We start from the raw sequence: 17,036 nt of genomic DNA, 5'->3' as shown, positions 1-17,036 counted from the left end.
GGAAAGCAGCCAAGGACAGCCAAAGCCTTGGGATCCTGCACCCTCATGAGAGACCTGGAAGAGTCTCCAGGCTCCTGGCTTTGGATCAGCTCAGCTCTGGTGCTTGCAGCTGCTTGGGGAGTCAATCAGTGGATGGAAGATCTTCCTCTCTGTCTCTCCTCCTCTCTGTATACCTGATTTTCCAATAAAAATAAATAAATCATTAAAAAAAAAGATTTCCAAGTCCTTCCAGAAGTTTCATTGTATCTTACCGCGTATAACCATTCCACCAACACTTTATAGGTACAAAGATTATTAGCATAATATCAGTCATACATGAAGTATATGATTGCTTACTAAACAGATTAACAATGACAAGTTGGTTCCTTCATGTTTATAGGGGGATATTAAGGGAGAAGGCCCACCCAGGCTCCCACCCACCCCAGGTCCCAGATGTAGGGCATGCTCCAAGGTTCTTGCTCAAGTGGTTTTGATGGTTCACCAGTTATGAATCACTGCCAATCTTGCCACTCCAAGCACGATGAGGTCTTTGAAGAATCCACTAATTGACATAGTCCATAGTAGAGTCTCTGTTTGCCCAGTATTTCGCTGCCAACATACAGCTGAGATGGTTGACTGACCTGTTCTGTCTTCTGTCTTTTCTTGGTTAGGGTTCTCAGTCCAGCATTTCGATTGGGGAGATCTCCAAAGAAACAAATAAACAGGCCTGGACTATAGGGACCTAACTATCGATAGTTATGTAGGGATACAAAGGATTTACATCAGCAATGCTTAGGTGGTCATCACTCTGTTATATTTAAAAACACTAAGTGCTGTCAACTTTATTCACATTGTTTTTTCTCAAAGTGACTCAAACTATCAACCGTTATCTTTAAAAGGATTAAATCTTTCAAATAGAAGATGCATGAAAAAAAATCAAAATCTCTTCATCCAAAACTAAAAGCTTCAAACTGGCACAAAAACAAACAAAAAAACAACTTGGATTTCCAATTATTTGACAGTCAAGAAAACAAAATTCATATATTTCAAATCAAAGTAACTGCTGACACTGCACTGCTTTATTTATACGGGAGATTTGGGTATTTAGTTTCATTCAGGTTGGCTGGATGAATGGCTTCAGTGTCTTACACAGTACTACACAAGTATAAAATATATATATTGACCACCCCTCCCTTCCAATAACTGCTATGCTTGACTTGAAAAATTACTTCATTTCGTTCGAGCCATGATGTAAGTTAATGGGATCTGGTTTCCTACAGGATTTAATTTTGTGGGCCTGGCAGCTTGGCATAGCAGCTAAAGTCCTTGCCCCGTAAGCCCGGGATCTCATATGGACGCCGGTTCTAATGCCGGCAGCCCTGCTTCCCGTCCAGCTCCCTGCTTGTGGCCTGGGAAAGCAGTCGAGGACGGTCCAATGCTTTGGGACCCTGTACCCGCGTGGGAGACCTGGAAGAGGTTCCAGGCTCCTGGCTTCGGATCGGTGCAGCACTGGCTGTTGTGGTCACTTGGGGAGTGAATCATCGGACGGAAGATCTTCCTCTCTGTCTCTCCTCTCTGGATAGCTGCCTTTCCAAGTATTTACATCACTAGTCACTATACCCTACTAATTCTAAAATTAGGCAGAATATCCATGTAAAAATAAACCAGGGAGAATCAATTTCTGCTATGTCCTAAGGCTTCACTTAGGGTAGAAAAAACAACTGGACAATCCCTTTTTTTTTTTGTCAATCAATATGGCTTCCTAGCTTTGCAGTGTTTGCTCCCTGGTGTTAAGTCATGCTGAACTTCAAAATGCAGGGCAGCAGCTAAGAGGAATCTCACTAACTCAACTATATTCCGACTAAAGATTTGACTAAAGATTTTCTTCTAGCCACAAGGCACGTCCCCCAAGACAGAGCAATTCAAATGAAGCCAGCTTCTCATGTATTATAAAATGTTGAGTGTTCTCTGACTTGACTAAGTAATCTTCTAACACTAAACCTATGTAAAAACTCCAAAGGCAAAGAAGACTAAAAATATAAAAAACATAAGCAATTTAATCCATATCTCATGTCTACCATGATGAGCAGCTAGTAGTACCCATGGCATCTAAGAAACATACACAACAGGAAATTAATTAACTTTGAATTCATCTATTCATGCTAAAAAACTAAGAGAACTAACTTAAATACTGGTTCCCTTCGCTGATCTTCAGTCCCCCAGTTTACATACACATTTCTCTCACTATGTATCATTCTAATACCAGTCATGTTTTCTTCACATTGTAACATCTAAAGCAAATTACCTCCTTCTGGGGCTCACAGGAAAGAAAACAGCAGTCTTTTCCAAAGCTAGAGAAAAACCTTGCCATGTCACATTTTTCCCAGTACTGATATATCCAACATGGTACCTCTCAGATTTTAAGAGTTGCTGTGACTGTACACTACTCTGCCACCTGAACTGCCTTTGGCATCTAAACCACACATTAAACCATGCTCCATCTCCCCAGACGCATCCCTGCCCTCATGCGAGGTTAAAGAAATAAAAAAAGCTTTGCATTAGACTAACCATACAGAGCCAACTTACTCCAGTTTTGTTTTTTAAAATAAAACTTTTCAGAGGACCTATTATGTACAAGGTACCATGCCAGTTATTTAACAGTCACTCAACTTTTTAGCAAGTGGGAAATCTGCTTTCAGTAAAGAGAAGGTTAACATGAGCCATTTTTTTTTAAAGATTTTATTTTTATTGGAAAGTCAGATATACAGAGAGGAGAGGCAAACAGGAAAATCTTCTGTACGATGATTCACTCCCCAAAGTGGCCGCAATGGCCAGAGTTGAGCTGATCTGAAGCCAGGAGCCAGGAGCCTCTTCCTCCAGGTCTCCCAAGCAGGTGTAGGGTCCCAAGGCTTTTTGACTGCTTTCCCAGGCCACAAGCAGGGAACTAGATGGGAAGTAGGGCTGCCGGGATTAGAACTGGTGCCCATATGGTATCCCGGCATGTACAAGATGATTACTTTAGTTGCTAGGCTTCAGCGCTGGGCCCAAATAAGCCATTTAAAGAAAAGTAGAACAAGATGATAAGAATCAGGGAGTAGAACCTATGCATCAAGTAGTTCAGAAAAGGGAGACTAAAATAAAGCACCAGGGAAACTTATTTATGACAGTGGTTTTGGCACTAACAGTAAACAGTGTTGGAAGAAAGAAAAATAATTTTTGACTTAACATTGCTAGAATCACAAATTTTACATTGTAAAACCTGAATGAAGGAGAAGTGGCTTTCATGTTCAGAAATGATGAATTTTTGGGAATGGAAACCTATTTTCTACCTTGGTGTCAATAACCTGAATTAAAAAAAAAAAAGGTAAACCAGTAAAGAATTTTGCAGGTAAAAATCAAAGAATTAAAACAAATTTCATCCAGCATTTCCATGTTCTGCAACCTGTAATTTTGGTGCAACCAAAACAAAAATCAAACCCAGGAGTCCTCCCACAGGTGTGCTATCTCACCACCACTTCTGCTGCAGCTCTACACCCCCAATGTGAAGATGAACTGGAAAGTAACATGGCAGGATGAAGAGATGACAGAAACAGCTGACTAGGAATTCAGACAGTGGAATTAAGCAGACAGATTATAAAACAACCATGCTTCCCATGTTTAAAGAAACAGAAATGAAGTTTCAACAACGTAAATTTAAATATTACAGAATATACACTGTAAAACAGGAACAACCAAATACCTCCAGGAACTAAAAAGTATAGCAAATGAATTGAAGATTTCAATAAATGAGTTTAACAAACTGGAAGTAATTAGTAAATTACACATACACACACACACACAAAAAGGAACTGCAGTGAAACAAGTCAGGCACAAAGACAAATATTGCAAGTTTCCATTCCTACATGGACGCTAAAACACTCCTCTCATTAAAGTAGAGAACAGCACAATGGTTAGAGTTTTGCGGTGATTTACTCCCTGGAGTAAATCATTGGCGAACAGATGAAGAGTTGGGTCAGGCGCTGAAGCCTAGTGGTTCAAGTCTTCACCTTGCAAGTGCCAGGATATCATATGGGCACCAGTTCCAAACCCGGCAGCCCCACTTCCTGTCTGGCTCCCTGCTTGTGGCCTGGGAAAGCAGTCAAGGATGGTCCAAAGCCTTGGGACCCTGCACCTGCTTGGGAGACCTGGAGGAAGTTCCTGGCTCCTGGCTTCGGACTGGCACAGCACCGGCCGTTGTGGTCACTTGGGGAGTGAATCATCAGATGGAAGATCTTTCTCTCTGTTTCTCTTCCTCTCTGTATATCTGACTTTGCAATAAAAATAAATAAATCTTGAAAAAAAGAGAGAAAAGTGAGGTTAACAGGTGCAGATGTAGGTGATGGCAAGACTTGCTTCTAATATTCTATAGTATAGAGGGATATACAAATTGACACAATTAATTACATCCTTCAAAACAGCTGTAGAGATGGGCCCGGTGGAGTGGCCTTACAGCTAATGTCCTAGCCTTCAACGCCCCGGGATCCCATATGGGCACCAGTTCTAACCCCGGCAGCTCCACTTCCCATCCAGCTCCCTGCTAATGGCCTGGAAAAGCAGTCGAGGATGGCCCAGGGCACTGGGACCCTGCACCCGTGAGTCTCTCCCCAGACAAGTGCATATCTTAACTTATCAGGAATGCTTCCAAGGAGACAAGAGTGGCATTAACATATCTATTCTCCACCTGAAGCTTCCGCCCAATTCTGTCTCCAGCCATTGCCAAGGGGGAGGGCTTCAGACTGGCCTGTTTATCATTAGAAAGGGACCAAGGAAGTTGGCCAGTGACACCTTTCTGGCCTTTTGTCCCAAGGCCAGGTACCATGGAAACCAGGAATTTTCTTTGTTTATGGAGAAACATCGTTGAGGGGAGTCTTTAACAGATACTTTCCCCACCATTAATACAGGTTTTTCTCTCTTAGCTTTTCCTCTTGCCACTATGGCAGGGGACTAGGGTTTTCCTCTCTTAGCTTTTCCTCCTGCCACTATGGCAGGGGACTAGGTTTTTCTCTCTAGCTTTTCCTCCTGCCACTATGGCAGGGGACTAGGGTTTTTCTCTCTTGCCTTTCCCCCTGCCACTATGGCAGAGGATCTCGAGGCCCTCTCCCATCACTAAGATGGGAGTCTACTTTCTCAACTATTTCTAATAAATCTTACTTTAAAACTAAACTGTGTCCGCATGAAAATTCTTCTTTCCTGCGAGACAAGAATTGAGGTTGCTGCAGTACTCGGGGTTCAAAAACCCTACAACAGTTTTTGGCTTTGGATCGGCCATTGCGGCTCACTTGGGGAGTAAATCATTGGACGGAAGATCTTCCTCTCTGTATATCTGACTTTGTAATAAAAATAAATAAATCTTTAAAAAAAAAAAACAGCTGTAGAGAGGATTCTGAAAGTTCTCAACACAAAGAGATTACGAACTTTTGAGGTGATAAATTTCCCCATTTCCATGATTTGATTGTGGTACACTGTGAACATGTTTTGATAACACTATATCCATAAGTAATTATCCAGAACATACACAGGAAAATAGAGTAAGAAGCAGAGAACAGAGGGGTGCGTATGTGAAGTCTCCAAGCTGCTTCCTCCTCCCGCTATGCCGACCGAATGGCTTCCTAAAATTGGGACCCAGCTGCCGCCAGCGTTTCCACAGCTGCTCGCAAGGGAGCCGAGCCCAGTGGGGGCACCACGTGGGCCCGGTGCGCAAGAGGCTACAGCAGGAGCTAATGACCCTCATGATGTCTGGTGACAAGGGCATTTCTGCCTTCCCAGAGTCAGACAACCTCTTCAAATGCATCGGGACCATCCACAGAGCAGCTGGCACAGTGTACGAAGACCTGAGGTATAAGCTCTCCCTGGAGTTCCCCAGTGGCTACCCTTACAACGCCCCCACGGTCAAGTTTCTCACACCCTGCTACCACCCCAACGTGGACACCCAGGGCAACATCTGCCTGGACTCTATTACGTCAGGACCATTCTGCTGTCCATCCAGAGCCTGCTAGGAGAGCCCAACATCGAAAGACCTCTGAACACACACGCCGCTGAGCTCTGGAAGAACTCCACAGCTTTTAAGAAGTACCTGCAGGAAACCTACTCCAAGCAGGTCTCCAGCCAAGAACCCTGATCCCAGGCCCTCCACACTCCTGTGCTGTCACCATCATCGTTGTCAGTCTCTGCTCGCAACATCTGTCTTTTCCTTGGTTTCTGCATTGGACTCCGTCTCCTGAGCTGTGATCTTTTTTTAAGTTAAGTCTTGCTTTTAGTTCTCGTGATATATATTAAATAAATATGTTTTTGATTGTTTTCGTACAAAAATAAACCAGAGGGGTGGGTCTGTGCAGTCAGCAGATACATACATGGCAGAAGCAATCTGAAAGGAAATGGCTGAAAGATACTAACCTACAGACTCAAGAAACAAAATTATCAAAGAAATGGAACACAAAACATGGTCAGACCCATCATGGCGAATTTGCCCAAATAAACACCATCTTGGAAATGCATTCTACAGTAAACGGTAAATAGATACTTAAGAATGAAGACCATGTGTAATAAAAAGGTTATTCACAGATGAAACTGGGGTCAGTGTGGTGCCACAATAGGCTAATACTGCACCTGCAGTGTCAGCATCCCATATGGGTGCCAGTTCAAGTCCCAGCTGCTCCACTTCCGGACCCAGCTCTCTACTTATGGCCTGGGAAAGCAGCAGAGGATGGCTCAAGTCCTTGGACCCCTACACCCACTTGGGAGCCCTGGAGGAAGGTCCATGCTTTTCTGGGTTAGCTCCAGCTCAGCTATGGCTGCAGTGGCCATAAATAAATCTTTAAGAGATTCACTTATTTTTATCGGAAAGTCAGATATAAAGAGAGGAGGAGAGACAAAGAGGAAGATCTTCCATCCACTGACTAATTCACTTCCAAAGTGGCTGCAATGGTGGGAGTTGAGCTGATCTAAAGCCAGGAGCTTCTTTCAGGTCTCCCACACCGTTGCAGGGTCCCAAGGCTTTGGGCCATCCTCTTCTGCTTTCCCAGGCTACAAGCAGGAAGCTGGATGGGAAGCGGGGCTGCCAGATTAAAACTGGCACCCATATGGGATCCTGGCACGTGCAAGGCAAGGACTTCAGCCACTAGGCCTTCAGCTCAGGGCCCATAACTAATATTGTTTAAGAAAACAAATGAAACTACTTAAGTGAGCAGCCACAACGACTTAGCCTATGGTTGAAGCATGCAGCTAAATGACCTTATTTGCCAATTTTGTGGTTCTCTGCATCTGAAGCAGCAGCTTGACTTTAACCAAGCATCAATAACCTACCATCAGTAGAACCATGAATAATTAATTAGCCCAGCAGGTAAAGGCAATGAGGCAATGTGAGGAAAGTGAGTAGCCTGGCCTTTCAGAATGCTTATCAGAAAGATATGCAAGCGGCCTTTACCTCAGCTCAATTCTTCACACCAGAAAAAGGGCCCATACAGATTCTTAAGCTTTTCAAAAGCCAGTGACCTCCAATTCCCTTTCTGGCGTCCTGCGGACCACCAATAAATAAACCACACTTCACGTTGGGCCAATCTGGCCTCACAGCTACCCCCATGCCAGGACATTCCCAGTAGTAACCCTAACCCCAGAATTCCACTCCACATCCACTCAGGCAGCCCATCTGAGGGTCCCGGTCGGGGATCTGACCACAGAAAACCTCACTTTCCGCTAAGGTAGAGGAACCACTGCTGTGAACCGATGGGGCCCCTGTGCAGACTAACATCAGCAAGGACCACCGCCTCGCAAACAGGACGCTCCACCTCTCGGCCTTTCCTCCTCCAAGCTTCCTACAAAAACAGGCGCCAGGGTCTGTCTGCCACCGGAAGCCAATGCACTTCGCACACGCGGCACACAACAAACGTTTCCCATCCTGCCCAGACCGGCTGGACTTCCACCACTGCCGAACGGACCACATGCCGAGGCCTCTGGCCCCCGGTATCCAGCCTGCTCCTCACTTGAGACCCGGGAGGACCCACCTATACAAAAAAAACGAGTTTTAAGCCGACAAAGTGGCCTGGGCGTTAACAAGAGTCGCCTTTCGGCGGTCTCCCTTGCCCCCACTCCGGTGGGAGCCTACTAGCGCTCAGCCCTTGGCCCCTTGAGGACACTGGGCAGCGTGCGTGGCCTGAGAACCGGCCTGGCCCTGACCCGAACATCAGCCGCAGCAGCTCCCCGCGTACGAGGACGAGGCCAGGTTTCGCCGCTTGGCCAGGACCCAGTCCACACTCACCTACCAGAGCGCGGGAGGCGAGACTCCCTCACCTCGGAGGTGCCCACCCGACAGCGCCGCCGCAAAGGCCGCTCGCTCCTCTCTAGGAAAAGAAACAGAGAAAAAAGAGAGGGAAGGAAGAAAATAGAAGACGCAGAGGAAAAAAGCGCTGCTTTTGTATTCCTTTTGACCCTTCGGGGCTTCCTGTTCCTCACCGCCACAACAAAGTTCCGCCCCGCTTCCGGCGGGGTAACCCAATCCCCGACTCTCTTCGCCTCCCGGAGCCTGATGGAAATCCGGTGTCCCAGACAGCAAACTGGAGAAGCTTGATTGGGCCATTCACCGTTCGGCAAGGGGATTGGCCAGCTCACTCTTAGAGGGTGGGCCCGGCTGGCATGTCACGTGGCACTGTTCTTGAGCGACGATTGGCTGTCAAGGAGAGGGATTGCCCCCGAGGAAGGGGCGTTTTCTAGGGGATTGAGGGAGGGCCTGGGCGGTACGAAGCGGGGGTGGGCCCTGCGCGTAATGGCAGCGCTGTGGCCTCGCGTCCATCTTTACCGCTCTCTCGGACCTGTCACAAAGGAGTCGCGTCGCTACCGCTGCCTGTTCCCTCCGGTGGGCCTGGGAACTAGAGAAAGTCAGTGCCGCAACCCTGCCGCGCCGCTCTGGGAAGACCGGTGGGAACGCGAGGCGGGAGAGTCCGGGTGCTGGGGTCGTCTGTGAGGAAGGGGAACAGCCGCTGGAGCCTGGGGCGGGGAGATCTGCCTGGGGTCGGGGCAGACTCCAGGAAGGGCCCCGGGGGAGGCTGGCTCTGGGCAGATCCCGGGAAACAGCCAACGGGGATCTCCTCTGGGGCCCGCGCTTAGAGCACCTGAGGAGGTCCTGGAAGAGGGTGTTCCCCGTTTGGGGTTTGGGGTGGGGGGAAGGTCTTGATCCGGAGGAGGTTCTCGAGAGTTACCCCTCCGAGGCAGTAGCCAGCGGGGCCCAGGTGAGGGGACAGGTTATCTCCCGCGGAGGCTCCTACCGAGGGGCGCTTCTCGGAGGGGTGCTGGGGCAGAAGGGATAGATGGGAGGGCGCTTTGGGAGGGTTTCGTTTAGTGGAGCTCTGGGTTTGGGTGGCATGGGTGGGAGGCAGACCTCCTCTGCGGTGATTTTACAAACGCTTTGGGGTTAAGAGACACCTCATACAGAGGTGGGGCGAGGAGGTGGGAGCCAGAGCTAGCGGATTCCCGCACTCCGGAGGCCCAAGCTAAAAACTGGGTAAGGATCTTGGGGAGAGAGGGATTTGTGGGCGGACGTGGGGTGGGGAGAAAGCCCCGTGGATAAGAAAGCCCGAATGTGGGGAGTAGTGAGAAAGCAACGGGACTGACCAAGGCTCCTCTCTCCGTGTCTGGAGCTCGGCCAGGTGTGCCAGATACAGGCTTCAGCTGCTTCTCGGTTCAGTGGTGAAGTAGGTAGGGGTGAACCCATCCCAGTAACACCCCCTACCCTACATCCGCGTGACTCCAGATTAGGCGTTTGTCAGCCTCGGTTTCTCTGTCTTGGAGGGCCTGGGGTCGAGACGCTGAGGTTGATCCGTGCCCGGTTTAGCTCTCTGAGGTTGCTCTCCCTGGAGTGTTGTACTTTGAACTTGGAAGCGTCTGTTACTCACTTGGGAGGTGAATCCTGCAGTTTCCCAGGCCCCTTAGGTCCCGTCTGAGTGTCCATAGTGGAGTAACTTTTCCTCCTTCCGTCTCTGCTGTGCAATTAAAAGTGTGCTAAAAGTGCACTATCCACTACAAACTGCCAGTAAGGCACAATCATTCTACCACCGGTGGGGTTGCTGTTGAGGATGGAAAGAGAATGCGCTTTCTGAACTGTAAAGGAGTGTGTAGATCTAAAGGACTGGCATTACTAAAGTCCTCCATCGCCTGGGGAGCCCTACTCTATTTTGCTAAGAGCTTCATGGTTCACAGCTCCTTAGGCCAAATTATAATCTAACCCCGCCCACCAGCTTCAAACCTTGCTTAAATGAGGGGGAAGGGATTTCCAGTTTTTGCTCCTAGTGTTTTAATTTACTTTGAACTTCTGATGTTACAGGGCAGGAATTAGCACTAAAATATCTTTTTCTTCAGAAGATTTTTGCCTGACAGCTGCAATTTTCCTCCCAAGTAACCTGATCTCAGTGTTGTAAACTGCCTCTTTTGTTCTGTGTGTGTGTGTGGATTATGAATGGGGGATTCTGGAGCCTTACACACACACACACACACACACACAGGACTTAAGGAAGTTTATAGAAAAAAATGGAGCTGATGAGGCTAACATTATGGAGTAGCACGTTAAGCTACTGCCTTCATTGCTGGCATTTCACATGAACAAAGGTTCAACTCCTGGCTGCTCCACTTCAGATCCAGCTCCCTGCTAATGCATTTGGGGAAATAACGAAAGATGGACCAAGTCCTTGAGCCCTTGCCCACATCTGGAGACCCAGATGAAACTCAGTGCCCTGGCTGTCACAGCCATTTAGGGAGTGAACCAGAGTGTGGAAGATTCTCCTTGTAACTCTGCCTTTCAAACAAATAAGCATTTAAAAAAGTAAGATTGAGAGAGAAATTTATTTTGGTTTAAAATATTGTGAGATTCTTGCAGAATTTTTATTATATGCATTTTCATAAACATTTTGAAAACCCTTCATATGCATGAATTTCAGTGTTTTGCATCAAAGCTAACTTATTTTAATTCTGTTTTTTTTTAAAGATCTATTTTTTTATTACAAAGTCAGATATACAGAGAGAGGAGGAGAGACAGAGAGGAAGATCTTCCGTCCGATGATTCACTCCCCAAGTGAGCCGCAACAGGCCGATGCGCACCGATCCGATGCCGGGAACCAGGAACCTCTTCCAGGTCTCCCACACGGGTGCAGGGTGCCAAATCTTTGGGCCGTCCTCAACTGCTTTCCCAGGCCACAAGCAGGGAACTGGATGGGAAGTGGAGCTGCTGGGATTAGAACCGATGCCCATATGGGATCCGGGGCTTTCAAGGCGAGGACTTTAGCCGCTAGGCCACACCGCCGGGCCCATTAATTCTGTTTTTGATTAACTTTTCGGAGTACTCATGTGTGTATAAATGTCTGTATTCATGGCCTTGGGATATCTACCAATGAATATCATGCCTTCTCCTTTGTCATTTGCAAATAAGACCACCTTTTAGTCTCCATGCATATTATGGCTCATTTTGACAGCTCCAGATGAAAAATTATGAGGTACATTGGAGATTGCATTCCAATTTGTTTTCATACTGATTCTTTTTCACCTTACATAGAGTTTGTATTTCATAGGATGACATCTCGTTTTGTAGATCCCTCTGTAAAATACTTGTGTCTATATATGATATTCATTAATATTGGACTAGTGGCATTTGTTAGAGCTGACTTTCCAAATATTGGATAATTGTGACTTTTGAAGTAATACTTTTGCGTTGTTTTGTTTTCAAAGAGGATCTGGATTTCCTGTTTTTCTAAGCTTATATTCCATGGGTCTTTTTAAAGAATCACCATGGTGATTTTGTGGACTTTGATTCCCCAGGATACATGGTGTTCCGTCTCCCTGCTTAATGTCTTTCTTTGACCTGTGTTTTGCTGTTCTCACAAGTCCTTGTTATTTCTGTACTCAGTAATATTTTTAAGTTATTGATTTATCAAAAGTTTTCCAGCTTACTCTGTGGACTTTCTCTGCTTTGTCAGCAAAATAATTTTTCATTTACCAAGTATCACGGGAGAAATAATAACCTAAGGTTTGAGATAGCAGTGTGTTATACTGTAGTGAACTGGGACAAAGCAGCTACTCTATAGTATGTTTTGGCAAAAGTTTAACAACAACAAAAATTTGTTTTTGCAATACAATTATTTACAATAGACTGCTTGAACTCATGAAATTAATTCATTCTGTAAAGAATTGTATAAAATTTTCTGCACAATGAAAAAGTAAAAGATCACTTTCATCCTTTATATAATTTTAAGGATTGATTTCATCTAAAAGGCAGTTACAGAAAGAGACAAACAGCTCTTCTTTCCAGTGGTTTTCTCCCAATTGGCTACAGTGTCCAGGGCTGGGCTTAGCTGAAGCCAGCAGCCTAGAACTCCATTCAAGTCTCCCATGTGGGTGCATGGCTCAGGCACTCAGCTAATATGCTTTCCCAGACATATTAGCAAGCAGCTGAATAAGTTTGATTCCCTAATATCAGTATGGAGAAATAATTCGGATTTCTTGAGGATGACTGACACTATTATACTACAGTACCTTTAAAATTTTTTTTAAAGATTTATTTTATTTTTATTGGAAAGGCAAATATACAGAGAGGAGGAGGGACAGAGGGAAAGATTCGCTGTCTGATGATTCACTCCCCAAGTGACCGCAACAGCCGGTACTATGCCAATCCGAAGCCAGGATCCAGGAACTTCTTCCAGGTCTCCCACATGGGTGCAGAGTTCCAAAGCTTTGAACTGTCTTTGACTGCTTTCCCAAGCCACAAGCAGGAAGCTGGATGGGAAGCTGGGAGCTGCCGGGGTTAGAACTGGCGCCCATATGGGATCCCGGGCATGTTCAAGGCGAGGACTTTAGCTGCTAGGCCACGCCGCCGGGCCCTCCTTTTAAAATTTTTATAGAAGAGACAGAAAGTTTTCCATCTGCTGGTTGCTTCCTAAATGCCCACAGTGGTCAGGACAGGCCTGGGGTTTGGACCAGAAGCCTACTATACAATCCATGTCTCCCATATAGGTGACTGGAAACCCAATTCCTTGAACCATTGCCACTGCTTCCGAGGGACAGAAATAGTGGGAAGCTAGAGTTCTGAACCAAAGTGAGGAATCTAACCAAGGCCCAGGTGTCTTAACTGCTAGGCTAAACACCTGCTCCTACAGCAGTTTAAATTGGAAATTTTCTGCTTTGTGCTGGGATCTTTGTAAAATAAAATGTGATAGTGATATGCTTCAAAAGTGAGTCTAGTCAATAGGTACCATAAATGCGAAGCATAATGAAACCAGTAATCTGTTTAATCACATAGCCAGGAATCTTTTCAAAAGAGTTATTTGGGGATAATAAACTACAGCTTTAGCTTCTCTTCAAGCTTTTGGAGTTCTCAAGATGTTTAGTATTTGAATTTGGATACTTTTTTTCTGATGTTAAAATTCAAATTTTGAAAAATAGAGTAGTGAAGATATGATGAATGCCAAAACTTAAGCCAACATTTTAGAGGAGACTTACAACTTTTAGGAGTGCAAAAGAATGCATACTTTCCCTTTGTCTTATTCCTAAGTCCACTATTGAAACTTTTCTTTTTTTGCCAGCCTTTATGGCAAGAAAGTAAACAGTACAAATTTGTTGTATTTTGCTTTCAGGGTCAATTCCAAATGGAGAATGGTTGCCATTTAGATATGTAAAGGTAGTAACCATCGATAAAAATGTGTCCTAAACCAGGTGAAGTTACCCTATAAACCACGGTGAGGGCCCAGGAAGAAGTCCCTTTTGTTTCTGAACCTTTGATAACTAAGAAGACATCGAAAGCAGTAAGGAATCAATGCATTCTTTAGGTCTGTTAAGAAATCAGCACTATGTGTAGCTTTCTTGTTTTTTGAATCATAGTTTTCACGGATCCTATACATCTCAAATAGAAGCTTTGAAATACCTTACTCAGCAAGTGTATTATTACCTCATAGTTTAATGTTTCAGTGTTAGCCCTCTGCCTCCTGAAGAATTAAATTTCTTCTCTGTGTTTCCTTAATGCAGTGAATCCCAAAATACAGTTCTTGCCCCACCCTGCCTCATGGGAATTGCAGCATTCTTTTTTCCCCCTTCAGCTCTTACTGCTTTACAGTTGTTCAGACTTAAATATATCCAAAGGCTATGTATTAATAACCTAACAACTCAGTTATTAAAGGTTCACCAAAACATGAGATTCGTTATACAAAACTAGAATGATATGAGAGTTGGGTGGTCTTTGCTGCGTTTTTCTCCCAGTAAGTTTGTCCTGATAAACTTAGCATCATCCCAGAGCTACTCCTGCTGTATATTGTATAGGGAGTCCTGCAATAATCAGGGAATGTTTAGTTTGGGGGACATCATCACTGCTGTCTCAAAATGACCTTGGCTTCTTGTTATGATTCACTGTTTTCATTAGAATTACTATTTTGCTTCACCCTTATCAATTCAATTTATGGCTTTTCATGATGCAGAGAAGGATATTTTGTACCAACCAAATTTTGGCTTTAAGACGTGAATAGATTGCAATGCAAGGTCAAGTCCTCTGTTCCCTTTTTCCTAATAATAACTTACATAGTCACTTAAAAATTTGCTCATGTGGGAATACTGAAGTGTTCCCAAATTCCTTTTTTGCTTGAAAGTGGGTGAAACGGATGGTCTCCTCCAGTGGACCTGGTGCTTTGTCCAAAGCCCCTGGGTAGACTGTTAGTTGCTACTGCCCTTTGCCCCTTACCCCGGATCTCTTTGCCATCCTTACTCAACATCTGGAATGTATCTGTCGAGGTTTTGCATCTTTGCTCACTGCCTGGCGTCTAAGCACTAGACACATGGCTATATTTATTGAATGGTATTTCCTTGTTTTTCAAAGTGGTAAATATTTTGGAAACATTTTCTGTTTTATTGAATTTCTGACAGGTCCTAATAGTATCCAATTGAGCGTACAGTGGAGGGTTTATTTAGATACTATTTTGAGTAGTTGTCCTTACAGTGAAGCATTGCTGTTGGTATTGCTTATGTATTTTGTTTGACTTTCTTAATAGCAAAGTATTTCTATTGCAGAAAAACCCGCTTTTTCAGTTTTTGTGTGTGCCTGAGTAACAGCAGCTATATGATATCCTGTTATTTGGTTTTCCAGGGAGAAATTCCCAAACAGTGAGGAAAATGACATGTGTTTTTCTGCCCTGTCCTGCAGCCATCATTAGCACTTACCTCAGATCTTCCTTAGAGTTTCCTTTATGGGTCCAAGACGAGTTTTCCAATCCTTGAGACTTCAGACAGGGATTATTTACTTTTTCTTCCTTTTTAACTATTATTTGCTTCTGGAAATTCCTTACCCTATCCTAGGCCTAAATTCTATTTTTAAAGCATTTTTTGAATACTAAAGTGATTTGTCTTTGCTCCCTTGTACTGTTTCAAGTCAGGATCATATTCTGTAATTCTGCCAGCCCCCCAACCACAGACACCACTGCTGCTGAGCTTAAAACAATTTCAACATTTTAGGAGAAGTCACTTAGAGATACTTTCCCCCCTAACATTTCAGTCAATTCTCTACATTCTTCTGAGAGGTAAAAATTTTTTTTTTAAAGATTTAATTTTATTACAAAGTCAGATATACAGAGAGGAGGAGAGACAGAGAGGAAGATCCTCCGTCCGATGATTCACTCCCGAAGTAAGCCGCAACGGGCTGGTGTGCGCCGATCCGATGCTGGGAACCAGGAACCTCTTCCGGGTCTCCCACACGGGTGCAGGGTCCCAAATCTTTGGGCCATCCTCGACTGCCTTCCCAGGCCACAAGCAGGGAGCTGGATGGGAAGTGGAGCTGCTGGGATTAGAACCGGCACCCATGTGGGATCCCAGGGCGTTCAAGGCGAGGACATTAGCCACTAGGCCATGCCGCCGGGCCCAAAATTTTTTTTATTACAAAGTCAGATATACAGAGAGGAGAGCAAGAGAAGAAGATCTTCCGTCCGATGATTCACTCCCCAAGTGAGCCGCAACGGGCCGGTACACGCCAATCCGAAGCCAGGAACCAGGAACCTCTTCTGGGTCTCCCACGCGGGTGCAGTGTCTCAATGCATTGGGCCATCCTCAACTGCTTTCCCAGGCCACAAGCAGGGAGCTGAATGGGAAGTGGAGCTGCCGGGATTAGAACCGGCGCCCATATGGGATCCCGGTGTGTTCAAGGCGAGAACTTTAGCCGGGCCCCAAGAGGTAAAATTTTTTAAACCAACCTCAGTATATAAAGGGCATACCAATCATCCCGTGCTTTCTCCTGGAGTATAGAAAGTTAGTCTGGGAATAATAGTATCTTGTGTCATTTAAATAGCAAGTACCCCCATGTTGCTGTGAAATAGCCAGGGAGGCATGTTCAAACATCCTCTCAAGACTGTCTTTCCTTTTAGAGAAAAAGTGAGATTCCTGTCCCTTAAACCCCAGGGGGGTTGGTTTGAAGTCCTTCACAGACACCAGAATCCAAGAATGCTTAAGTTGCTTGATTACCTTACATAAAAAGGTGTAGTATTCACACCTAACCTACGTGCATCCTTCTATGTACTAGAAATTATCTGTTAGTGCCATTAGACCTAATATAATGTAATGCTTTAAAAATAGTTGTTAAACTGCTTGGAAGATAATGACAGGAAAAAGAATCTGTACATGTTCAGTGTTCAGGAGAAATACAATTTTTTTCCCAATATTTTTCTTCCACAATTGGTTGAATACACAGATCACCCCAGGACATGGAGGGCTGACTGTATTTCCTCCACAACAAAATGCTAGGTACGTTAGAGACAGAAACACCCTTATTGAAATATCTTTAGGCACTGGCAAGTATACTCTTGAAATATAGCTACTTTTTGCAATACAAATAATTAGTCTTGGTGACTTCGGAGTTTTTCCCATTTAAACACCATCTGCAGTGAGAAAATTGTGTCTTTAAGTTGTCCTGCAGGATATTTTTAAAACAAACATATTTCTGGGTATATTGTCTATGTTGATCAAGCTTTAGTACACAGATGTATGTATTTAACAAAACACAATACATATACTTA

At 44.8% G+C, this 17,036-nt stretch overlaps 1 protein-coding gene and 1 pseudogene across 5 annotated transcripts in view; both read left to right on the top strand.

Annotated features, from left to right (window-relative positions):
* The first annotated feature begins 5,619 nt into the window (after positions 1-5,619).
* LOC101527963 (ubiquitin-conjugating enzyme E2 C-like) lies at positions 5,620-6,269 on the top strand (annotated as a pseudogene).
* A 2,205-nt stretch (positions 6,270-8,474) lies between these two features.
* RSPRY1 (ring finger and SPRY domain containing 1) overlaps positions 8,475-17,036 on the top strand; it is a 47,904-nt gene continuing 39,342 nt past the window's right edge. Inside the window, exon 1 of one of the 5 annotated variants that reach the window (XM_004583880.4) lies at positions 8,475-8,888. The gene's annotated coding sequence lies outside the window, so the exon portion shown is untranslated. Of the gene's footprint in view, positions 8,929-9,032; positions 9,240-9,423; positions 9,512-17,036 lie in introns of those variants that run through there. The other 4 variants (XM_012926635.2, XM_012926634.2, XM_058675010.1 and 1 more) reach the window with 4 other exon arrangements.

The sequence above is a fragment of the Ochotona princeps genome, chromosome 16, assembly GCF_030435755.1.
Source record: "Ochotona princeps isolate mOchPri1 chromosome 16, mOchPri1.hap1, whole genome shotgun sequence".
NCBI classification, from domain to species: Eukaryota; Metazoa; Chordata; class Mammalia; order Lagomorpha; family Ochotonidae; genus Ochotona; species Ochotona princeps.
The sequence above is the reverse complement of the archived record's forward strand: the minus strand, read 5'-3'. Positions and strand labels throughout refer to the sequence as shown.